Source organism: Pseudophryne corroboree, chromosome 2 (genome assembly GCF_028390025.1).
Source record: "Pseudophryne corroboree isolate aPseCor3 chromosome 2, aPseCor3.hap2, whole genome shotgun sequence".
NCBI classification, from domain to species: domain Eukaryota; kingdom Metazoa; phylum Chordata; class Amphibia; order Anura; family Myobatrachidae; genus Pseudophryne; species Pseudophryne corroboree.
Genome location: NC_086445.1, coordinates 245,563,396 through 245,589,198, shown reverse-complemented (window position 1 = coordinate 245,589,198; position 25,803 = coordinate 245,563,396). Strand labels below are relative to the sequence as shown.

At 44.7% G+C, this 25,803-nt stretch overlaps 1 protein-coding gene across 9 annotated transcripts in view; it reads right to left on the bottom strand.

The window, feature by feature from the left end:
• Positions 1-25,803, bottom strand: part of DGKA (diacylglycerol kinase alpha) — a 328,604-nt gene that overhangs the window by 82,221 nt on the left and 220,580 nt on the right. For 6 of the 9 annotated variants that reach the window (XM_063952594.1, XM_063952597.1, XM_063952596.1 and 3 more), the window contains 2 exons: positions 22,831-22,996; positions 22,377-22,547 (listed from right to left, as the gene is read on the bottom strand). The exons of 1 other annotated variant lie outside the window; for it this stretch is intronic. The gene's annotated coding sequence lies outside the window, so the exon portion shown is untranslated. The remainder of the gene's footprint in view (positions 1-22,376; positions 22,548-22,830; positions 22,997-25,803) is intronic. 2 more of the 9 variants (XM_063952598.1, XM_063952599.1) reach the window with 2 other exon arrangements.

The window sequence follows — 25,803 nt, the reverse complement described above, 5'->3', positions numbered from 1 at the left end:
GCCAAAAAATGGCCAGGATTCAATCCCGAGATTGGAAGCTCCAATCCCAGGGATTGTGGGATTTACCTGCCCCATTGTTTTTTTAATGCTGGGCAGCGCTGAGCGTCCTCAGGAGGCTCAGACACTGCCCAGCTCCCTCCTCCCGGCTACCCCCTGCTCTCTCCCCATGATGTAAGAGGTCATGCTGCACAGTCTGACGCCAGCCACCCGCACAACACTTCATTGCCCGTACCTCGCCGCTAGCGAGCCCACACACTTATGATGGTGAATCTGACGCCAGCTGCCCGTGCCACCCGTACCGCACCTCGCCGCCCGCGAGTCTGACTTCCACCCACGATGGTGAGTATTTGTGTAGGCTGGGCTGGGCGGGTCTTTAACCCAATCCCGGGTTTCGCCTCCCTAGAAATAAGGATATCAATATATACCATCTGGGCCCCTTAAAGTTTAGTAAAAGTAACATATGCCTCCTTTTATCTACATCTTTATGCCACTTTTAAGTATTTTTAAGTAATATATTTGCCACCTTTTTATTAAAATGTAGTTACCAGCCTGTCAAAATGACGAACAGTAATGTCAGCGCCGACGGCTGTGCACGCCCGAGCGGAGCAATATTTGACTGCCATCTGACTTCCCCCCATAAAGGGCAGGCGCAGCGTTAGCCTTTTGCATACTTGCCTACTGTCCTGGAACAGCCGGGAGGCTCCTGGACTCATCCGCACTCCGCCACCCAGCCACCTACTTACTGAATAAAGAGGGCAGGCCGGGTGGCCAATGATGTGATTTGCGCTGAATCGTGTCATCATAGCCACACCCCTCCGCCATACAATATTGGTAATCTTGCCGTTGCATGTCAGGGACGGGGCTATGATGATGCATTTGTGAAGCCACGCCCTCACCCATAGCCTCTTCCATCACATCATGTCCCTCCCCACCCACTATGCCAAGCCACGCCCACACATCTCACGTTGCTTTGCCAACCTGGCTGGAGGCAGACAGAAAGTCAGCAAGTATTGCATTTTACTATATAGGATAATATCTATGGGCCTGATTTACTATGGATCGCTACTGAGGCTGAGATGTTCACAAATCTGCTATTGCTAAAATTTGCATGTGAAGAGCTGTCCAGAAAGGATAAAAGACGCCCACCGATGCATTCGCAAATCTGCATATGTAGTAGCAGATTCGCAATGTACACGCCAATAAATGAGCACCATCTACATTTGCGGCTGTCCCCAGCATACTCACATCAATGGGAATGCAGTCGCATCAGGCGCCATGTTTTTGAATGCAGCCTTCGCAGAGGACATAAGATACACTCCCCAAAAACGTCCATGACGCCTGCGTTTTCCCAACCACTCCCCACAAACACCATGTTACCACCCACAAACGGTCACTGCTTGCCAATCAAAATGCATATTCTTTACATTTAGGCAATGCGCTCTCAGCCCATGCACAATCTGCCGATAATCACTCACTGGGTGCAATCTTCACATTCGCAAATGGTAGTGAATCAGGCCTGGTGTCCCCTTATTATTATTAATAGTATCTGTGCCCCCTTATTTTAATCATGCTATGACCAATGTAATACACTCAGCCACTTAACAATAACACGTTATGTAATGTCTCTTCACTGCCAAATGATTTAAACCATAACACTGTAGGCGAAAACATAATAAAGATAGTAAAGAATGACGTGGTCCTACATGACAGCAGGTGAAACTTTGAGATGAGTCACCATGCACTTTTCCAACTTCATCTACACAGCTTAGTGGAGGTGGCTTATCACGGACCATGAAGTGGGCATGCATGGATAAGAGTGTAAATAGAGAGAACTTTGAGATGAAATCACAATACTGACAACCTGAGATTATCCCATCCTCACTCTGCGTACTCTAGCCATTGGCCAATTCACATTCAGCTTTTCCAACTACTTTTGCCAGCAATAGTTATAAATGGCGACTCATGCTGTAGCCCTGACTGTCCCCAGATGCTGAAGTGTGCTCTGAGTTATATCAACTAGGCAACATTTGATGTTGCCCAACCTCTAATCCATCAAATTTGAGCCTCACATCCCCAATATCTTCCACATAGTTGCCTACCCTCCCTCAGTCTGCAGGAGACTCCCTGAAATAGCAGCAATCTCCCTGACTCCCTCGACAGACCAGCAATCTCCCTGATTGCAACTTATCCCCATTGTCAAAGTCGAAAAATATCATGATGCATATGCCTTGTACTAACCCCTCATGCACATGCCCGCTGCGCGTGCACACACTCTGCCGTGCGTGCACATATCCGCAATTTGCGTAAAGATCGCTCCGGCGATCACGCGCGTGGTATGCGCATTTACGGTAGAGTTTGTAAGCGTCTAGCGTGCGACTCGATCGTAGCATATTTAACCCAAATAGTGTGTTTTGTATTTAATATTCCCCTAGACAATGTCAGCGAGTATGTTTAGTTTAAACTGTTCCTGGACAGAGAGATTCCTCTTTACATGATAGGAAGGGTCAGACAAAGGTTGAAAGGTGGTGTCTAGTATCCAGCTGTAGGGTATTTTAAGGGTAACATTCCGATGCTAGTTAGGAAAGGATCGCTCGCTCCTGCGTATAGTTATGTACAAATGTAGTTTATGAACATTAACTGTATTTGCTGTAAATTACATATGCGGCGGGAATCCTGAGGATACCTCACACCAGAGCAGTTGGGGAAAGACACAGCCCATCTGTTCAAATCCACCTATGACCTTTGCTATAATGTAGAGACACATCCCTGTGTCCAATGAACAATGAGATACAGGTACCATTGTATTGTGAATGTATGTTGTGCTATATAAAGACCACCATTGCCTGGCCAGCCTCACACTTTCTCTGAAAGCTTTCTCCCTGAATGCTGAGGACTGGATCCAGGTCGCGCATGCGAATCATCCCCACGTATGTATTATTCTCTGTAGCCATTTTGTTTGCCATTTATGTTCTAATTTTGTTCGCTCTTGTTTGCAATTGTTCGCCATTGTTCACATTATTTTCTGTTATTCTGTTTAGATTTCTATGTTAGTTTGTAGTGTATAACTTGTATTGTGTTTCCCTTTTTCTCTAAACCATCCACGGCGGTGTTAGAGCTGCTGTGGTTTTTAAATCCAAACCAGGTCTTGTGTTTTCACTGTTTACTGCAAAGGGCTCTCTTAGCGTCTCAATCGCTTAAACAGCATACACATTGTTAAGGTTTTTAAGCGTTACATCACTACAGTATTTGACTACTAAGGTTTAGAGTATAAGTATATTCTTACTGTGTTTTATTAACAAGGTTTAAAGGTTATCAACTGTGTGTGCGCCCGCTGTGTGTAATCCGTACACTCAGCGCAGCGTGTGTACGCCAAGTGCGTACCACGTGCGGGACTCTGTACGCAAATAGCGTACAAAGTGCGTAGCACGTGCACGTGGCCTAGCGGCCATAGCGGCTCCATGGAAATAGTGTATAGCTTTATGTTTAAAGATAATAATTGACATTATCAATTGAGGGCTTGTCCGGTCCTCCTCATATCAGCAGCCTAGCAGGACAAGGCAGACTTTTATCTATCAGCAAAGGGCGGGAAGGTAGTATCCCCTGTTAGCCGTTTGGTGGTCGGGGATACAGTAGTGCTGATTAGATAAGCATCTGCTCCGCTTGGTTTGTAGGGATGCTGGTGGGATCCGGATCCGAAAGGTAAGAAAGTTAAGCTATTGTCTTTTAAATCTGTTAAATTTCTGCTTGGTGCAAACTGCACACGTAACACACGCACACACCTGTATTTTCATTTGTGTATTTTCGCATATCTACCCTCTTGTTTGCCATTAGCATTGATCACGTGCTGAGAAATTTGTTGCTATTTAGTTAAAAGTTAAGGGTAATACTTAAGGGAGTAATTGTAAAGCACACACACAGCCTGACCCAGTTATAAAGGTTTATACAGGAGATACTGTGCGGTGCTTGGTAAGCGATTATAGTTATATATCGTTTACATTTTATAGAAGCGTGTTATTTGAGTTACTGCGGACGTATCCGGCCTGTGTACACGTGTCTCTGACCGCGTGCGAGACTGCGTACGCAACGCAAAGGCCTACACACGTGGCGTATATTACGCAACGTGCGTACGGATACGCCCACTAAATACAAATCACACGATAGCATTGTTTTAGTCTAGTAGATACGGAAGCCACGCGATAATAGCACAAATTTGTTCAGTTTCCAAAATTTTAGTTTAAAAGATCCTTCTCTTATTGCATCACCTCTGGGATTAGCCTGTTTTACCTGAATGAAAGTAATTTTCTGTACAGAAAAATCAAAGAGTATATGAGTGAGCAGGAGTGAGTGTGAAAATAAAGGTTTTGTGAACCCATAATTCGGGATCCCGTCGGAGACCACATCAGGTGAGTGGACACTTGGTGGCGTGGGAATGGCTTCTCACGTTAACATTGTATAAGGTATAAAGGAGCAAAGTAGCAATCAGCAGACCCAAAAGGTCGGCAAAGTCAGAAATCCATTTAAGGTAACTAGCGAAGTTCTGAAAACCCTGACTTGAGAAAGGTCAGAGGTAGTGAGCGCAGCCCCGGGGGTTTGCGTAGTACCCATATAGGCCCGTTTTGAGAATACGCTCCGGCTGAGGTTTCGCAGCCTAAACAATCGATTCCGCTGGTCGTTCGGCGGATAAGTAATAGTTACTTATACGCAGTGCGACTGGACCGCACGCTACTGTGTACATTAGTTAGTTCACTTTGATACCCACTAAAATTGCTGCGGGATCATAGACGCTAATTGTACAGGTAAACGTGAATTGTGTAGGTTTTTTTTATTTTAAGGGAGTTTCGCTGTTCACTCAGGAAATCTCCAACAACTGATATTTACTGGGAGGGGTAGCATACTCCCACACGCTCTCAGTAAATAGAGGTTACAAAAGATCCCGAGGTTGGGTACTACCGGCACTGGACACAGGGCTTGGTGTATAGGCCAATAGGGGCGTGAGTGGGTGAAAGCGCTCGGAGAACTTTCACCGTCGCCTTACCACTGAGTAAGTTGGTTTTTGTAAGGGTTCGCTGAGAAGGCAATACCTGCAAAGAATGGGGGCCAGTTGCTCAAGTAGGGGACGATCAACAAGGGTTCACGTTGATATTTGTCGGCCCAAAGGGTCGGCGAGGTACATAATGTGTGAGAAATATGGATCACACGCAGAGGTCTTGTGCAATGAGTGGGAGCATATGACTGTGAACGATGGGGAACAGTTCCCTAGGGTAAGCAGTTTTAATCCTGAGGTTTTGCAAAATTTAAGGAGAAGGATATGTCTGATAAAATCCGGAAAGCAACGGATTAGACATTATGATTATTTACAGTTATGGCAACAGGAAGGTGAGATACAACAGGGATTAGCTCAAGCAGCTGGTTCCAACCCTAGCAGGAAACTAGTAGCAACAGCACCACCACCACCATACATAACAGGAGAGAAAATGGCTACAGAGAATGGCATACTGGTATATGATAAAAGTGCACTTAATAAATGTATTAATGATAAGAGTAAAATAGATAAGTGTATTGATGCTAATGCTAACCCGTGCAAGTTGTATCCCATCTTAAACTTCCCTCAGGACTGCGACCAGGAAGATGAGCCCACAACGATATCGGCACTCTCTTTAGCAGCCACCATACAAGAGACTACAGTGGGCACGGCCCAACCAGTAAGAGGAGTAGCAAAGGCCCCTAGTGGAGGGATAGGTGAGGTCGTGTCCACGGGTAAGTACGGAACTGTACATTATGCGGAAACAATTACACCTCACATTGTAGAAGAAATACAGAGTGATGTAATTGAACTTAATCCTGTCAGGGTGATCGCAGTCCCAAATGGAAAGACTGACGCTCAGGGAGTCACTCCCGTCAGGAACATTGCGATGCATTGCCCCTGGTCCCGGACAGAATTAAGGACAATTATGTCTGAATTTCCTGATCCCAGGAAATATCTAGCCGCATGCCAAAGGTTCATTAAAGAACTAGGTAACGCCGCCGAACCCACTAACAAAGATTGGCGGACAGTACTGCGGGCATGTTTGCCCTCTACTATTGACCCTTTGAAATTAATTTCTGATTGTAAGTTAGATGAAGAGAAACCTCTCACTGATGCATACAATAAGGAAAATGTTAATCAGATCAATCTGCAGTTAGGAGTATATTTCCCAACTGTTGTCAAGTGGAACAAAATTTTCTCCATTAGACAAAAAGAAGGTGAAACTGCTTCTGACTATTTCCATAGGGCATTAGAGGAAATGGCTAGATACACTGGAGTTGTAGACATTGAGGAAAATGTGCACCATAGAGAAGTAGCGGTTTCTGTATTAATGGATGGGTTAAAGGAAGTGTTGAGAACTAGGGTACAAACCACTCAACCTAATTGGAGAGGTATGTCGGTGGCTGCTTTGAGAGAGACCGCTGTCGGGCATGATCGGAACATCATTAGACACAGGGAGTCACAGGGCGATAAGCTGATGGCAGTAAGTATACAGGCCCTTACAACAGGGCCACCTCAGCCTAAGCCCCAGACCCCTGACGGTAAGTCGTATGTGGTAAAATGTTATAACTGTCAGAAGGAAGGACATTTTGCATGAAACTGCACCTATAGAAACCCACATAAGGTATATCGACCCCCTAGACCGGAACATGACACACAGTATGACGCACGCAAATGGGATCAGGGACCGCAGAGGAGGAGTTATGAGCCACATGCAGGGGAAACAAAGAGGTACCCACCAAGGAGAGACTGGCAGGTCTCTGAAAATTCTCTGTTACCCCCCTCACATATTGTAGCTGCCAACACGCTGCGGGAGGGCCACAACTTACAATAGGGGTCAGGCCACACCTGTAGTCTGCAGCTAGTGAACTTAATTGCGAGCCTTGGAAGTGAACCCGAGGTCACAATTGATGTAGCTGGTAGATCACTACCTTTCCTTGTAGATACGGGGGCGGCCAAGTCAGTGTTAAATTCAACAGTGGGTATGAAAACCACTGGTAAAACAATTCCAGCCATGGGAGTAACAGGAGTAGTACAACACTACCCTTTAAGTAAACCAGCAGAGATTACGATAGGGCCTTTGCAGACCAAGCACTCCTTTTTGCTAGCTGCATCGGCTCCGACTAATCTACTTGGGAGAGATTTACTGTGTAAGATGGGGTGTGTCATATATTGTACTCCTGGAGGTGTGTTCTTAGATATACCCGAGAATCACGCTCAGGAAGTGCAGGATATGTTAGACTCCCCTCAAAGGTTAATGTCACACTCTGCTGTTACAGACAGGTGTCCATCCAAGGTAGAGGAAATGATCTCCCAAATACCGGAGTCACTTTGGACCAAGGATGGACAAGACACTGGATTGATGGCAAATGTAGCTCCTGTAGTAGTTCAAGTAAAAGATGGTAGGATAGCTCCAAAAATCCCACAGTATCCTCTGAAGCCAGGGGTGGAGTTAGGAGTTTACCCAGTAACAGAGCGCTTGCTACAACAGGGCATTCTGGTTAGGACGTCCAGCACTGCCAATAGTCCCATCTTCCCTGTGAAAAAGAGTGGGGGGAGGGGTTACAGGCTAGTGCAGGATCTAAGGGGGATCAACAAAATAGTTGAGAGCCAATTCCCCGTAGTGCCAAATCCAGCTGTCATCCTTATGCAAATCCCTCCCACTGCGAAATTTTTCACTGTGATTGACCTTTGCTCAGCTTTCTTTTCGGTTCCTCTGCACCATGATAGCCAATATTTGTTTGCATTTACATACAGAGGAGTACAGTACACCTGGACTCGTTTACCACAAGGTTTCATTGACAGCCCAAGTATTTTCTCACAGGCTTTGCATGATTGTTTACAATCCTTTCAACCTGAGAGCGGATCAGTATTAATACAGTATGTAGATGACTTACTGCTGTGTTCTGATTCACTCGAATCGTCCTTGAGAGACACGAAAATAAGATTTTACTTACCGATAAATCTATTTCTCGGAGTCCGTAGTGGATGCTGGGGTTCCTGAAAGGACCATGGGGAATAGCGGCTCCGCAGGAGACAGGGCACAAAAAGTAAAGCTTTTCCAGGTCAGGTGGTGTGCACTGGCTCCTCCCCCTATGACCCTCCTCCAGACTCCAGTTAGTTACTGTGCCCGGACGAGCGTACACAATAAGGGAGGATTTTGAATCCCGGGTAAGACTCATACCAGCCACACCAATCACACCGTACAACCTGTGAGCTAAACCCAGTTAACAGTATGATAACAGCGGAGCCTCTGAAAGATGGCTTCCTTCAACAATAACCCGAATTAGTTAACAATAACTATGTACAATTTATGCAGATAATCCGCACTTGGGATGGGCGCCCAGCATCCACTACGGACTCCGAGAAATAGATTTATCGGTAAGTAAAATCTTATTTTCTCTATCGTCCTAGTGGATGCTGGGGTTCCTGAAAGGACCATGGGGATTATACCAAAGCTCCCAAACGGGCGGGAGAGTGCGGATGACTCTGCAGCACCGAATGAGAGAACTCCAGGTCCTCCTTAGCCAGAGTATCAAATTTGTAACATTTTACAAACGTGTTCTCCCCTGACCACGTAGCTGCTCGGCAAAGTTGTAATGCCGAGACCCCTCGGGCAGCCGCCCAAGATGAGCCCACCTTCCTTGTGGAGTGGGCCTTTACAGATTTAGGCTGTGGCAGGCCTGCCACAGAATGTGCAAGTTGGATTGTGCTACAGATCCAACGAGCAATCGTCTGCTTAGACGCAGGAGCACCCATCTTGTTGGGTGCATACAATATAAACAACGAGTCAGATTTTCTGACTCCAGCTGTCCTTGCAATATATATTTTTAATGCTCTGACAACGTCCAGTAACTTGGAGTCCTCCAAGTCACTTGTAGCCGCAGGCACTACAATAGGCTGGTTCAGATGAAATGCTGACACCACCTTAGGGAGAAAATGCGGACGAGTCCGCAGTTCTGCCCTGTCCGAATGGAAAATCAGATATGGGCTTTTGTAAGATAAAGCTGCCAATTCTGATACTCTCCTGGCAGAAGCCAGGGCTAGAAGCATGGTCACTTTCCAAGTGAGATATTTCAAATCCACCTTTTTTAGTGGTTCAAACCAATGAGATTTTAGAAAGTCCAAAACCACATTGAGATCCCACGGTGCCACTGGAGGCACCACAGGAGGCTGTATATGCAGCACTCCCTTAACAAAGGTCTGGACTTCAGGGACTGAAGCCAATTTTTTTTTTTTTTTGAAAGAAAATCGACAGGGCCGAAATTTGAACCTTAATAGATCCCAATTTGAGACCCATAGACAATCCTGATTGCAGGAAATGTAGGAATCGACCCAGTTGAAATTCCTCCGTCGGAGCACTCCGATCTTCGCACCACGCAACATATTTTCGCCAAATTCGGTGATAATGTTGCACGGTTACTTCCTTCCTTGCTTTAATCAAAGTAGGAATGACTTCTTCCGGCATGCCTTTTTCCTTTAGGATCCGGCGTTCAACCGCCATGCCGTCAAACGCAGCCGCGGTAAGTCTTGAAACAGACAGGGACCCTGCTGAAGCAAGTCCCTCCTTAGAGGTAGAGGCCACGGATCTTCCGTGATCATCTCTTGAAGTTCCGGGTACCAAGTCCTTCTTGGCCAATCCGGAACCACTAGTATCGTTCTTACGCCTCTTTGCCGTATAATTCTCAATACTTTTGGTATGAGAGGCAGAGGAGGAAACACATACACCGACTGGTACACCCAAGGCGTTACCAGCGCGTCCACAGCTATTGCCTGCGGATCTCTTGACCTGGCGCAATACCTGTCCAGTTTTTTGTTGAGGCGAGACGCCATCATGTCCACCATTGGTCTTTCCCAACGGGTTACCAGCATGTGGAAGACTTCTGGATGAAGTCCCCACTCTCCCGGGTGAAGATCGTGTCTGCTGAGGAAGTCTGCTTCCCAGTTGTCCACTCCCGGGATGAACACTGCTGACAGTGCTCTCACATGATTCTCTGCCCAGCGAAGAATCCTTGCAGCTTCTGCCATTGCACTCCTGCTTCTTGTGCCGCCCTGTCTGTTCACATGGGCGACTGCCGTGATGTTGTCCGACTGGATCAACACCGGTTTTCCCTGAAGCAGAGGTTCTGCCTGGCTTAGAGCATTGTATATTGCTCTTAGTTCCAGAATGTTTATGTGAAGAGACGTTTCCAGACTCGTCCATACTCCCTGGAAGTTTCTTCCTTGTGTGACTGCTCCCCAGCCTCTCAGGCTGGCGTCCGTGGTCACCAGGATCCAATCCTGTATGCCGAATCTGCGGCCCTCCAATAGATGAGGACTCTGCAACCACCACAGAAGAGACACCCTTGTCCTTGGAGACAGGGTTATCCGTAGGTGCATCTGAAGATGCGACCCTGACCATTTGTCCAACAGATCCCTTTGGAAAATTCTTGCGTGGAATCTGCCGAATGGAATTGCTTCGTAAGAAGCCACCATTTTTCCCAGGACTCTTGTGCATTGATGTACAGACACCTTTCCTGGTTTTAGGAGGTTCCTGACAAGCTCGGATAACTCCTTGGCTTTTTCCTCCGGGAGAAAAACCTTTTTCTGAACCGTGTCCAGAATCATCCCTAGGAACAGCAGACGAGTTGTCGGCATTAACTGGGATTTTGGAATATTCAGAATCCACCCGTGCTGTTTTAGCACTTCTTGAGACAGTGCTAATCCCATCTCTAGCTGTTCTCTGGACCTTGCCCTTATTAGGAGATCGTCCAAGTATGGGATAATTAATATGCCTTTTCTTCGAAGAAGAATCATCATCTCGGCCATTACCTTTGTAAAGATCCGAGGTGCCGTGGACAATCCGAACGGCAGCGTCTGAAACTGATAGTGACAGTTTTGTACAACGAACCTGAGGTACCCCTGGTGTGAGGGGTAAATTGGAACGTGGAGATACGCATCCTTGATGTCCAAGGATACCATAAAGTCCCCCTCTTCCAGGTTCGCTATCACTGCTCTGAGTGACTCCATCTTGAACTTGAACTTCTTTATGTACAGGTTCAAGGACTTCAGATTTAGAATAGGCCTTACCGAGCCATCCGGCTTCGGTACCACAAAAAGAGTGGAATAATACCCCTTCCCTTGTTGTAGAAGAGGTACCTTGACTATCACCTGCTGAGAGTACAGCTTGTGAATGGCTTCCAAAACCGTCTCCCTTTCGGAGGGGGACGTTGGTAAAGCAGACTTCAGGAAACGGCGAGGTGGATCTGTCTCTAATTCCAACCTGTACCCTTGAGATATTATCTGCAGGATCCAGGGATCTACCTGCGAGTGAGCCCACTGCGCGCTGTAATTTTTGAGACGACCGCCCACCGTCCCCGAGTCCGCTTGAGAAGCCCCAGCGTCATGCTGAGGCTTTTGTAGAAGCCGGGGAGGGCTTCTGTTCCTGGGAAGGAGCTGCGTGTTGCTGTCTCTTCCCTCGACCTCTGCCTCGTGGCAGATATGAATAGCCCTTTGCTCTCTTATTTTTAAAGGAACGAAAGGGCTGCGGTTGAAAAGTCGGTGCCTTTTTCTGTTGGGGAGTGACTTGAGGTAGAAAGGTGGATTTCCCGGCTGTAGCCGTGGCCACCAAATCTGATAGACCGACTCCAAATAACTCCTCCCCTTTATACGGCAAAACTTCCATATGCCGTTTTGAATCCGCATCGCCTGTCCACTGTCGCGTCCATAAAGCTCTTCTGGCCGAAATGGACATAGCACTTACCCGTGATGCCAGTGTGCAGATATCCCTCTGTGCATCACGCATATAAAGAAATGCATCCTTTATTTGTTCTAACGACAGTAAAATATTGTCCCTGTCCAGGGTATCAATATTTTCAATCAGGGACTCTGACCAAACTACCCCAGCACTGCACATCCAGGCAGTCGCTACAGCTGGTCGTAGTATAACACCTGCATGTGTGTATATACTTTTTTGGATATTTTCCATCCTCCTATCTGATGGATCTTTAAGTGCGGCCGTCTCAGGAGAGGGTAACGCCACTTGTTTAGATAAGCGTGTTAGCGCCTTGTCCACCCTAGGAGGTGTTTCCCAGCGCTCCCTAACCTCTGGCGGGAAAGGGTATAATGCCAATAATTTCTTTGAAATTATCAGCTTTTTATCAGGGGCAACCCACGCTTCATTACACACGTCATTTAATTCTTCTGATTCAGGAAAAACTATAGGTAGTTTTTTCACACCCCACATAATACCCTGTTTAGTGGTACCTGTAGTATCAGCTAAATGTAACGCCTCCTTCATTGCCAAAATCATATAACGTGTGGCCCTACTGGAAAATACGGTTGATTCGTCACCGTCACCACTGGAGTCAGTGCCTGTGTCTGGGTCTGTGTCGACCGACTGAGGCAAAGGGCGTTTCACAGCCCCTGACGGTGTTTGAGTCGCCTGGACAGGCACTAATTGATTGTCCGGCCGCCTCATGTCGTCAAACGACTGCTTTAGCGTGTTGACACTATCCCGTAGTTCCATAAATAAAGGCATCCATTCTGGTGTCGACTCCCTAGGGGGTGACATCCTCATATTTGGCAATTGCTCCGCCTCCACACCAATATCGTCCTCATACATGTCGACACACACGTACCGACACACAGCAGACACACAGGGAATGCTCCTAACGAAGACAGGACCCACTAGCCCTTTGGGGAGACAGAGGGAGAGTTTGCCAGCACACACCAAAAGCGCTATATATATATCAGGGATAGTGTTATAATAAGTGCTCCCTTATAGCTGCTTTGTTATATCAAAATATCGCCATAAATTTGCCCCCCCCTCTCTGTTTTACCCTGTTTCTGTAGTGCAGTGCAGGGGAGAGACTTGGGAGCCGTCCTGACCAGCGGAGCTGTGAGAGGAAATGGCGCCGTGTGCTGAGGAGATAGGCCCCGCCCCTTTTCTGGCGGGCTCGTCTCCCGCTATTTAGAGAAATCAGGCAGGGGTTAAATATCTCCATATAGCCTCTAGGGGCTATATGTGAGGTATTTTTAGCCTTTATATAGGTTACATTTGCCTCCCAGGGCGCCCCCCCCCCAGCGCCCTGCACCCTCAGTGACCGCGTGTGAAGTGTGCTGAGAGGAAAATGGCGCACAGCTGCAGTGCTGTGCGCTACCTTTAGAAGACTGCAGGAGTCTTCAGCCGCCGATTCTGGACCTCTTCTGACTTCAGCATCTGCAAGGGGGCCGGCGGCGCGGCTCCGGTGACCATCCAGGCTGTACCTGTGATCGTCCCTCTGGAGCTTGATGTCCAGTAGCCAAGAAGCCAATCCATCCTGCACGCAGGTGAGTTGACTCCTTCTCCCCTCAGTCCCTCGCTGCAGTGATCCTGTTGCCAGCAGGAATCACTGTAAAATAAAAAACCTAGCTAAACTTTTTCTAAGCAGCTCTTTAGGAGAGCCACCTAGATTGCACCCTTCTCGGCCGGGCACAAAAATCTAACTGGAGTCTGGAGGAGGGTCATAGGGGGAGGAGCCAGTGCACACCACCTGACCTGGAAAAGCTTTACTTTTTGTGCCCTGTCTCCTGCGGAGCCGCTATTCCCCATGGTCCTTTCAGGAACCCCAGCATCCACTAGGACGATAGAGAAACAGCTTATGTTTCATCTTTCTAATATGGGACACAAGGTTTCAAAGGATAAGTTGCAGTTATGCCAGACCAAGGTAAAATATTTGGGACATTGCTTGACACAAGGACTGAAACACCTCACCGCTGATAGAATACAGGCGATTCGCGACATGACTCTGCCACAAACCCAGCAACAGATTCGCACTTTCCTAGGAATGTGTGGGTACTGCCGCAACTGGATTCCAGGGTTTTCCATACTGGCCTTACCTTTACAAGAGATGGTCTCATCAAACAAACCAGATCGGATTTCGCACACAGATGAGTCCGAACTGGCATTTGAGAAACTCAAACAGTGCCTATCGCAGGCACCAGCATTAGGTATGCCAGATTATGGGAAACCCTTTGAACTGTACGGTACGGAAAATGCTGGGTGTGCCGCAGATGTTTTAACCCAGAAACATGGTGATGTCAGCAGGCCGGTAGCCTATTACAGCGCTCAGCTAGACACCGTAGCATGATCTCTCCCCACATGCTTGCGAAGTGTTGCAGCGATAGCATTGCTAGTGAGTAAAAGCGAAGATGTAGTGCTAGGACACAACCTGACCATCCATACACCTCATGCAGTGTCAGCCTTACTGAATTCTGCCCAAACCAGACACGTCTCATCTGCACGGTTTACAAGGTGGGAATTAGCACTAATGGCCCCTGTAAACATCACCATAAGGAGATGCAGCGCACTAAATCCTGCAACGTATCCCCAGGTGTGCCTGGACAGGCACAAAGGGTGGGGGATGAGAGTGATGGTGAAGGAGGATTTAGTACAGACACTGACACACGATTGTATGGAATATTTGACCCAAAATTTCACTGCAAGGCCCGACATCAGTGACAACCCACTGGAAGGTGTAGATTTTACTTTTTACACTGACGGTAGTTGCCACAGACAGACGGACTCGGGAGACTTGTGTACTGGATACGCAGTCGTAGATGACAAAGGTACCATAGAAGCGGAACCCCTGGGCCCACCTCACTCAGCACAAGTTGCTGAGCTGGTCGCCCTAACCAGAGCGTGTGAATTGGCTAAGGGTAAGTCAGCCAATATTTACACGGATTCTAGGTATGCCTTTGGAGTAGCGCATGATTTCGGGGCCCTATGGCGCCTCAGAAATTTCATGACGGCAGCTGGCACACCCGTGGTGCATGCGACCCACATCAAAAGACTTCTAGCAGCGATACAGGAACCTGACAGAGTGGCTGTTATCAAGTGTAAAGCCCACACATACAGCCAAGACCCAGTGTCACTTGGTAACAGCCGGGCAGACGAAGCTGCTAAATCAGCAGCCAGCACCCCCATACAGACAGACATCACACAACTGATGGTATTCAATACCGTCAACACACAAAAATTGAGTGAAATGAAAAATTTGTGTTCCCCACAGGAAAAGGCAGTCTGGAGGTCAAAAGGATATGGCCAGGAGTCCTCAGGACTCTGGACAGATGGACAGGGTAAGCAAGTGGCACCCAGAGCAAACCTTCCAAGTTTAGCTGAGGCGGCACATGGTCTGACTCATCTAGGCAAAGAAGGTATGTGCAAGTTGGTAAGAGCCTACTGGTGCGCACCAGGATTTTCTTCCCATGTAGGTAAGAGAGCAATGACACGCCTCACCTGCTTGAGGAAGAATATTGGAAAGGCAATACCAACTGAACCATCCCATATCCCGCAAACGGACGGCCCTTTTCAGGTAATACAAATTGATTTCATACAATTGCCACCTTGTAGAAACTTAAAGTATGTATTGGTTTGTATTGATGTGTTTTCAAATTGGGTTGAAGTGTTCCCCGCTGCCACAAATACTGCTACGTTTACTGCAAAAAAAATTGTGCAGGAATTTGTGTGCAGGTATGGTATCCCTAGGATAATTGAAAGCGATAGGGGTACCCATTTTACAGGTGAAGTCTTTCAGGTAATGTGCAAATTAATGGGAATTAATAGTAAGCTGCATTCTCCGTACCGCCCACAGGCGAGTGCGAAAGTGGAAAGAGTAAACAGCACTATTAAGAACAAGTTGAGCAAAGTAATGGCTGAAACTGGATTGTTGTGGCCAGAAGCTTTGCCACTTGTACTATACAGCATCAGAACCACTCCCAGGTCCCCTCTTAACCTGTCACCCTTTGAGATTCTTTTTGGTCGACAACCCCATGTAATGATTGACCTCCAGGATGATTTGAAATGTAACAATGAAGTAACTATAAAGTATTTGGTTAAGATGAGCAAGCAGTTGAGGAATCAAAACAGCAATCTAAAGCTAGTGATTCCTGATCTGCCAGACAGTAATTGTCATGACATTGAACCTGGGGATTATGTAATGATTCGCAATTTTCTACGCTCAGGTTTCCTGATTGACCGGTGGGAAGGACCGTACCAAGTCTTACTGACCAGCACGACAGCATTGAAGGTTGCCGAAAGAGAGACTTGGGTCCACTCGTCCCACTGTAAGAAGGTCGCTGACCCAGAGAAAGCCCGTGACAAAGAGCAGAGTGTGGAGGAAACCATATCACTGGAGTGTCTGTTCCGGGAAGGTTGAGAGGCAGGACTGTTGTCACGGCACCTGAGCACAGAGAACTACAGGATCAGAGGCGGTTGTCGCACCAGTTTTCTTTCCCTCCTAATTATTTTCTTTTCCCCCATTACCACTCTTTCTTTCTCCTCCTGCAAGATGGACTTGCCCCAAGAGACTGCATTCCGTGTTTTCCTGTTGACCCTGTTGTTGACCAGAGCAGTCTTTTTCGGTGAGAGTACCAGAGAGGTCGAGAAAGGATCTGGAATGGGTTCTGATGACCAGGATGGATTCATAGAATTCCAAGAGCAACACAATCACCGAGCAAAGGCGAGTATCAGAAAACGATCTGGTAGTCATGACACTAAGAGACATTGCGAAGGATTGTTAGCTGAAGAGAATTGTATCTGTAGGAATTGTGAAAACATAGTTTGAGGACGGGTGCATCCAGAGATGTCAGTCCAGCCTTAATATCAACATGGACCGTCATCCATTGAGTGACTATCACTCATTAGTGGGTAAGGTTTTAAACCAAACGAAATGCTGGGTGTGCTCACAAGTACCTCAAGGTCATAGAAAGTCAGGACTAGTGCCATACGCTTTAACGATAGATGAGGTACTTGAATTAAGGGGTGGGAGACTGGTGGACAAGAAATTTAATATTTCCTAGTTTGAAGCTCCACCAATATCATGTGGATAGGTCCTTAATATGTTTTAACATTTCCAATCCCCGAAAGCCGGGAAATTGGGAAGTGACATGGAACAACCAAACCATGACATTCTCACACAGAGCCGATAGAATGCCCATAGACTCAGAGCTTATACGCCAAGTAGCCAACGGTGGGAGATATGTTCAGTATAGGTACACTCTAGGAAGTAGGACCATGCGAGTTGGAGAAGTATCACCAGGATACTGTGCGCATATCATACAGCCTGATACGTGTACTAGACAAATGAGAGAGTTAGGGATAGGATTTTTCACCTGGAAGGTTTGTAATATGGTGATGTCATATTCTGTCCCATATGTCCTCCCCGATGATGCATATTTCATATGTGGGAGGAAGGCGTATAAGTGGCTTGCCCCAAATTTAGAGGGATTGTGTTACATTGGAAGAGTGTTGCCAGAAGTAATGACCATTACCCATGATAAAATGAAAGACGTTCACCGCAATGCTCAAGCTCCTTACACATCGTTAAGAGACACCTTATAGATATAGCACGCAGCCTCTGATTTGATCTACGAATCCACCGGGATTCAATTCCTACTCGCGCTAGATATCACCCGTACCGCCAGAGGAGTTATAAATTTTAGGTATATAACTGCGCTAGCGAACCTGATAGACAATATCACCGAGATGTATGATGACACATTCAGGTATACTGGGAGAGAATTGCAAGCTTACAAAACGGAACTGATCCAGCACAGGATGGTTCTCAATTACATCACAGCGGTGACAGGTGGGTATTGTGTCACCCTAGCAACTCAGTATGGCGTGAAGTACTGTACATATATCACAAACAGCACCGATGACCCAACCGAGGTCATAGATATCGTCCATAGATCAAAAGATGGACGATATCTTGCAATTGAAGTGGGAGTTCCGAAGGAGACACAACCTTACCCTTACTGCTGTGAGTAATGAACTGACCGGCTGGGTTTCATGGTTGAACCCACGCAATTGGTTCTCAGGTTTAGGAGAATGGGCTCAAAATGTTATCGTTAATGTAGGGAAATTTCTCTTATGTATCCTAGGAGTTGTCATAATGATTGGATTGATATTCAGATGTGTTCGGATTTTAATGCATTGCAAGCGCAGTACCAAATTGATGAGTTTAAGGAGCGAGGGCATTGTTACAACAACTGGTTTAATTTATGACCCATCAATCGAGACAATGCTGTGATAAAATGTGATTCCACGGTCCGTTTCTTTCACCCGTTTCTCCTTTGTTTTCCTCCAAGGTAAAAAGACATCCACCCGGAAGAAGATTGTGATACACTTTTATACAGACCATTGATGAACTTTTTTTTCACAGACATTTGATGAACTTTTAGAGACTTTAACTTTCTATGGACACTTGAAAAACTTTGCTTACCACTTACAGCAAAGATACAGCAATCCGGACAAGACATCCAAGGACAATAACATACGTTATCATAAGAATGCATTTATAGCGCATGTTTCTTATCTTCATCTCTACGATCTTCAGGTAGTGACACACATAGTCGACAGGTAATATAGGTACATATATTAGCACTCACATATTTTCCCCCTTCATGTATCATCAACTAATGTGCACCCCATTTGTTGGAACTAAAAGCCGAAAAGAGCTCGGTAGAGTTTGTTAGCCCACTTACAGACCCTTAATACGGGATAAGAAGGATTCAATGTATACTTCGCAATACCTCGAAGCTTATTTAGAACATGTACGGCACAATGATACATGGCCCCTCAGACATGAATTTCATACATACATGCTTTTACTATCCCACTAGGTCATACATTTTCCACCTTCTCCTCTCCTCCCTACACCCAATCATATATAAGTATTTCACGGTATTATATATTTTTCTGCTTAAATTGTTTAGATAGTGGCAGTTATTGTTGACTGCCAAAGGGTGGACTGTCAAAGTCGAAAAATATCATGATGCATATGCCTTGTACTAACCCCTCATGCACATGCCCGCTGCGCGTGCACACACTCTGCCGTGCGTGCACATATCCGCAATTTGCGTAAAGATCGCTCCGGCGATCACGCGCGTGGTATGCGCATTTACGGTAGAGTTTGTAAGCGTCTAGCGTGCGTCTCGATCGTAGCATATTTAACCCAAATAGTGTGTTTTGTATTTAATATTCCCCTAGACAATGTCAGCGAGTGTGTTTAGTTTAAACTGTTCCTGGACAGAGAGATTCCTCTTTACATGATAGGAAGGGTCAGACAAAGGTTGAAAGGTGGTGTCTAGTATCCAGCTGTAGGGTATTTTAAGGGTAACATTCCGATGCTAGTTAGGAAAGGATCGCTCGCTCCTGCGTATAGTTATGTACAAATGTAGTTTATGAACATTAACTGTATTTGCTGTAAATTACATATGCGGCGGGAATCCTGAGGATACCTCCCACCAGAGCAGTTGGGGAAAGACACAGCCCACCTGTTCAAATCCACCTATGACCTTTGCTATAATGTAGAGACACATCCCTGTGTCCAATGAACAATGAGATACAGGTACCATTGTATTGTGAATGTATGTTGTGCTATATAAAGACCACCATTGCCTGGCCAGCCTCACACTCTCTCTGAAAGCTTTCTCCCTGAATGCGGAGGACTGGATCCAGGTCGCGCATGCGAATCATCCCCACGTATGTATTATTCTCTGTAGCCATTTTGTTTGCCATTTATGTTCTAATTTTGTTCGCTCTTGTTTGCAATTGTTCGCCATTGTTCACATTATTTTCTGTTATTCTGTTTAGATTTCTATGTTAGTTTGTAGTGTATAACTTGTATTGTGTTTCCCTTTTTCTCTAAACCATCCACAGCGGTGTTAGAGCTGCTGTGGTTTTTAAATCCAAACCAGGTCTTGTGTTTTCACTATTTACTGCAAAGGGCTCTCTTAGCGTCTCAATCGCTTAAACAGCATACACATTGTTAAGGTTTTTAAGCGTTACATCATTACAGTATTTGACTACTAAGGTTTAGAGTATAAGTATATTCAAACTGTGTTTTATTAACAAGGTTTAAAGGTTATCAACTGTGTGTGCGCCCGCTGTGTGTAATCCGTACACTCAGCGCAGCGTGTGTACGCCAAGTGCGTACCACGTGCGGGACTCTGTACGCAAATAGCGTACAAAGTGCGTAGCACGTGCACGTGGTCTAGCGGCTCCACGGAAATAGTGTATAGCTTTATGTTTAAAGATAATAATTGACATTATCACCATTATGCAGCTGTTACATTCTCGGGGAAAAAGAGAAATCAGAGACACATACATTCAAATGGGCTCATCAGTGCCATTCCCCAGCATTGGTTATAAGGCACAATAAACCTTATGGCTACATACATTTCAATAAATAAGTATTCTCGTGGCCACTTACAGTATATGTAAGCTCTTGTAAAGCACAATACACAAACAAATCCTGCACAATATCAGTGTCCTTTCTTCAACAAGTAGATCTTACTAACTTTGGGGCTCATTTACATTTGGATGTAAGTAATTTTTATGACAATCCGCTCAGATGTAGCAGTACACATCTGCGCTGATAGGTGTTACTTTCATAATCTCCCTGAAATGCTTTTTCAAAATTAGGCAAGTATGATCTACCACATATCACTTGTATAAAACAATGAATGTATTCTACCAGTAACTGAACATATCCACTTACCCAGTACAAACAGAAATAATATAAAGTATAATGAATGGTAAAGCGTTAGGGGGAATAGCTGCACTTATAAAATCGGCCACCGTATGCCTTTACCAAATATCTTTACAGTCAAATGATAATAGTTGATGAGATTACCAGAATAGACGAGCAGTACTACCATTTTGAGAGGCGACCTTAAGCAGACATGATACACCATATGCCAAAAGGTCAGCAACCAGAGAGAATACAGTCTATAAAAGGACTCTTGTCACAGGGTGAAATCATGTTTATTAACCATGAAAAAGTATCTGGAATTAGTTGTGCAGAGATGTGCCATTTAGGGGAAGAGGTATCAAACCTTGGAGAGTGAGAAAGTAGAGAGAGATAAAGTACTAACCAATCAGCTTCTGTCATTTTTCAAACACAGCCAGTAAAATGGCAATTAGACTCTGATTGGTTGCTACTTTCACTCTCTCCACTTTAACTCTCTATATGGCTTGATACATCATACTGTACGTAGTGAGAACGGTATCCAGTCTCTAGGTTGACCACTATTGGTCGACAGTAAGTAGGTCGACAGGGACTCTAGGTCGACATGTTCTAGGTCGACATGAGATTTTCACATGTAAAATTTTTTTAAACTTTTTTATACTTTACGATCCACGTGGACTACAATTTGGAACGGTAACCTGGTAGCATGGTGAGCGAAGCGAGCCATGTGAGGGGACAAGGTGCACTAATTGGGGATCCTAGTCACTGTATGGAGAAAACGACACCAAAAAAAGTGCAAAAGCTCATGTAGACCTGTCATGTTGACTTAGAGTCCCTGTCGACCTAGAAACCATGTGGACCTACGTATAGTCGACCAATAGTGGTCGACCTAGACACTGTCAACCTAAGTGTGGTCGATCTTGCATACCACACCCGTGAGAACAGTACTGTCATGTTTATCTCATGTTCTCCAGGTATTGACATTAGCCAATAGGGGGGGGGCAACAGAGGCATTTTTTGAGAGCCCACTTTTATAATTATGTGATGCCAAATTATAACATTGCATACACAGGTGGCATGGTAGCTATAATTACATTACATTACAGGGGGCTACACAATGGAAATGTTTCCCTGAGCAGACATACAGTATCACTTTAAGCAAATGCAATGGTTAAGCGTAAGGTAGGGGCATTTATGAACTTCCAAGTACACAAACGGAACATTTCTCTCTAATTACTGGAAGAGGTAAATCACTCTAACATTTTTCATGACATATACATATATGTATTCTAGATACACAGTTATCTACGTAATTCATTTCCACATTTAGGCCAGAGTGCCGTTTCCACAGTGTAATAGCTAAATGAGGTACAGTAAGGACACATTAGCAATGGGAAAAGAAAAAGCAGAAAAAGAAAGACATGAGCTAAAAACAAGTTTAGTTGATACCTGAAGTAGGAAAATGCTGAAGCCATGGAGAACATTAATATCTCTTATTCAGATAGCATCACTAACAGCAGCCTAAGGGCACAGGCAGAGCAAGCGTCAGCTCTGGATATAGGATAAGTAGCTAGTAACAAATCATGAGCTTCACAGAGATAGCATTCCAATAATGTTGCTATAATAACCCATCAGGGCTCCTGCATGACCTCAGGTCTGCTGACATCACTGTTTCCTCAAAGCATGTTCATCTTCAAATCATCAGAGCCATAAGGTGATGAGTGCACATACGTCTCTTGTCGGGTTACATGAATTAGGTCATGTTGGGTATCTAAACCCCATTTGGATGCTTTCTTGTGAACAAAATACATCTGCAGTCATTCAAGCATTTGTTTCCTTACCATACATTTACATACTTTTTTATTGAAGATTTCCCAACAAGTGGTGTGTTATATGACAACTCTGGATTGTAGAACAATCTGACGCTGCACCCAGGTATATTCCTCCACCTTCTGCCCTGCCCTAGCCACAGGCCAGAGTCTCACAGTCCTCCTGTGTAGCCCGCAGACTATTGTGCTTTCATCCACCTGTAAAACAAAAATACATAACTTTATTATTAATGATAAAAATAGCACATGGTTGCAATGTCCAGGGCTGACCAATGCGATTTTGGTGTGTTCTTAAACAAGCCAAAGAAATAGATGAATATGTGCAAAAGGCGCCTGAGTAACAAAGATGAATAATATGTTTATGGATAAAAACATATATCTTTATTTTACACAATTAAGAGAAAAATACCATAAAAATAGAAATAGAATACCATATAAAACAAAGTGTGGATTATTGCACTGTCCCAAAAATATTTCTCACCCTCTTTTTGATTTGCGGTGGGCCGAGAGCTTTTTTAGCATAAAAGCATTCCGGTCCTGATGGATTTAGTAGACGCACCACCGCAAAAAGCTTTTTTTCTTTAGAGGTTGAGTAGGGAGCCCAGTGACGTACACTCAAACGATAATATCCATGTCGTCCAAAGCTTCTTAAACAACAAAAAGAAAATAAACGTTTGCATGTTGCCAACCAAAATAAGACCGCCATCATTTTAGGTAGATACATAATTCCAAACTTTTCATGCATCATGTAATGGACAGTGGTTGCCAATGCCAATGAGTGTGTCACAATAACAATCTGTGCATCACAACAACACACTACACTTCTTACAAGAATGTTGAGGGGACACAGGAAACATCATCCAAAAAACTGCGAAAATATGCGGACTAAACTTTTATTAAAATAATGTTTTTTTTACTAAGTTTTGTGGGGGGATTCTACTCTAAGTGCCTTCAGAATGGTTGCACAGTGATGACTGGCTACCGTATTAGTAAAGGATAATGAATAAGCGAGCCCTGCAGCAGCATTTCACGCCAAATTGAATTCCCAGTCTGTCTGCAACATAGGTGTGTCACAAATCAGAGAGTGTGCTAACTGCTGGTGTACAGTATATTACGTATGAAGAAAGCTTTTATCTATAAAGTAATTAATTCAACAATGACCCAAACATCCTGTATGGAAGTACTGCCAGACACACTAAATGTTTATCCCGTCTGCAGCTACAGTCTAAAGTGCCCGGGAGCTATTTAATACTGTATGGCACTATATGGCACTAAGTACTTATCGCAGATTTCTGCTTACAACCTTCTGAGGTATGAGTAGTAATGCAACCTAAAGATGGGCTTTGAGGCACCTTAACCGCATCGTGCCCGGCTTTTGGGCGCCTTAATGGTCACTTTAGCCGGGAGCAGGCACTCTACGTGGCTAATCACCTGGATTGTTGGAGTGAGAGCTACGATAGTGATGGCCTACCCAAAAACAACAGTTCCTGGGCATCTTACATGGGAGCTGCAGCCACAATAAGCAATTGAATTCCATCCACTAAAAAGAAGCATAACGTAGCATCAAATTAATTGTGGTAATAATGATATCTCATATGACAACATGTACTAATATATGTTCATGCTCAGCTGTAAGAGTAAGCTATATCCAAAGTCTAATAGTAACTAGAATCAACTCCTGTAACTGTTACGTTTATGACTACCACACCCAGGAGGGCTCACAATAAACACCTTTAATAAGTCACTAATAATGACTTTACTAAAAATAGCAAAGCAGATAATTCTATTAAAAACATGAGCGCATCAATTAAAGACCATATCATTCAATTGGACTTACCGATGCTTTAATGAGTTTTTATTTTATTTTTTCTTCAAAATGACCATTTAATTAGTATGCATCCTACTAAGTCAATTTAGTGGAACCCAAATGAAGAACATAGTGATACATGCGCATTACAGCAGTGGGTATTTATTTTTTTAAAGATTCACAATCCTCTGGTTTCTGCAGAAAACCGCTCACGTATATTGCAGCTCGGAAACAGAAGTATGATGGCAGATAAAAAAGAGCAGAGCCAGGATCTAATCTGCTCTGTGTTACTTGTATTAAGAACTTGATGTTCTTATTTGCTTTGTAGGGTTCATTAATACAAGTGCAATAGCTGTTTTTGACATCACGTCTACGTTTATGTTTTATTTATAAGAAAGTGGATTCATACAGTAACTGTGACTTCTGCAGGGAAACCATAGATTGCACCATATGAGGAAAGGAGTTGGGTGAATCGGGTTATTTTCCTTGGCGAGTGGTCTTAAGTGCCTGAATGTGCCTACTTTGCATCCACATGCAAAACTTAGATGTATTTTGTTAAACAAGTAATGTGAAGGGATGGCAGATAAGTGGCATTCTCATCTTTGGCCTTTTCTTCCAGCAAAATACAGATTTGTCCAAAGCCTCTGTGGGTAGGTGAATTATCTTGCTCCTGCCAGGTGAAATTCTGTGGAAATTCACTGTGCAGCAGTGAGCAGGGTCTTTGTGTGAATCGCGCCACCATGCCCTCTGCACATGCCCCTCAGATTTGCCCTCCAGGATCACAAAGTACGTATGAGTAAAGGTATGCCACTAAACTGTAGTAGGTTGAACCCTGAAGTGACGTTTCTCTCCTTCCACAACATACTAGGTGCCAGAGAATGGAAAATGAGCACCCAAATTGACGTTTGTGAGGGAAGCACATAGTAGCTCTAAAGTATAGATAGTCAAGTACCTGTATGCATCATACAGCGTTTGTCCTGCATGCAAAAACAAAGGTTTACTTTTTTTCCCTTGAAATGCATCAAGGTCTGTTGCTTTAAGGGCTAGACTTATCAAAGCTTGGAGAGAGATAAAGTACCAACCAATCAGCTCCTAACTGCCATTTTAAACACACCCTGTAAAACAGAAGCTGACTGATTAGTAATTTATCTCTCTCCACTTTATCTTTCTCCAAACTTTGATAAATCTGGTCCATAGTACCTTATCATCATTATTATAAACACAGCATTGGAATTTTAAATTGTTTCCATAGTAGATTTAATAAGGATCTTTGTAAGCCCTTTTAAATCTATATTACCTACCTCCTTTGTTTCCGTATTGGATCGGATGTATATTAATTGTTAAGAAAGCACTGTTAAAGTTGTATACAGAAGATATACTGTATTTGTCCTAGGTTTGTCCTCGATTTAAATCCAGGAAAAAGTCTGTGATTGCAAAACAGACTGTATAGATGTTTTGGACTTTAGTAAAAGACAGTTAAGGGTTCCTGGGGTTGTAAATGGAGAGAGGGAACAGGCTCCATCCATTAGGCCAGAGGTTCTCAAACTCGGTCCTCAGGACCCCACACAGTGCATATTTTGCAGGTAACCCAGCAGGTGCACAGGTGTATTAATTACTCACTGACACATTTTAAAAGGTCCACAGGTG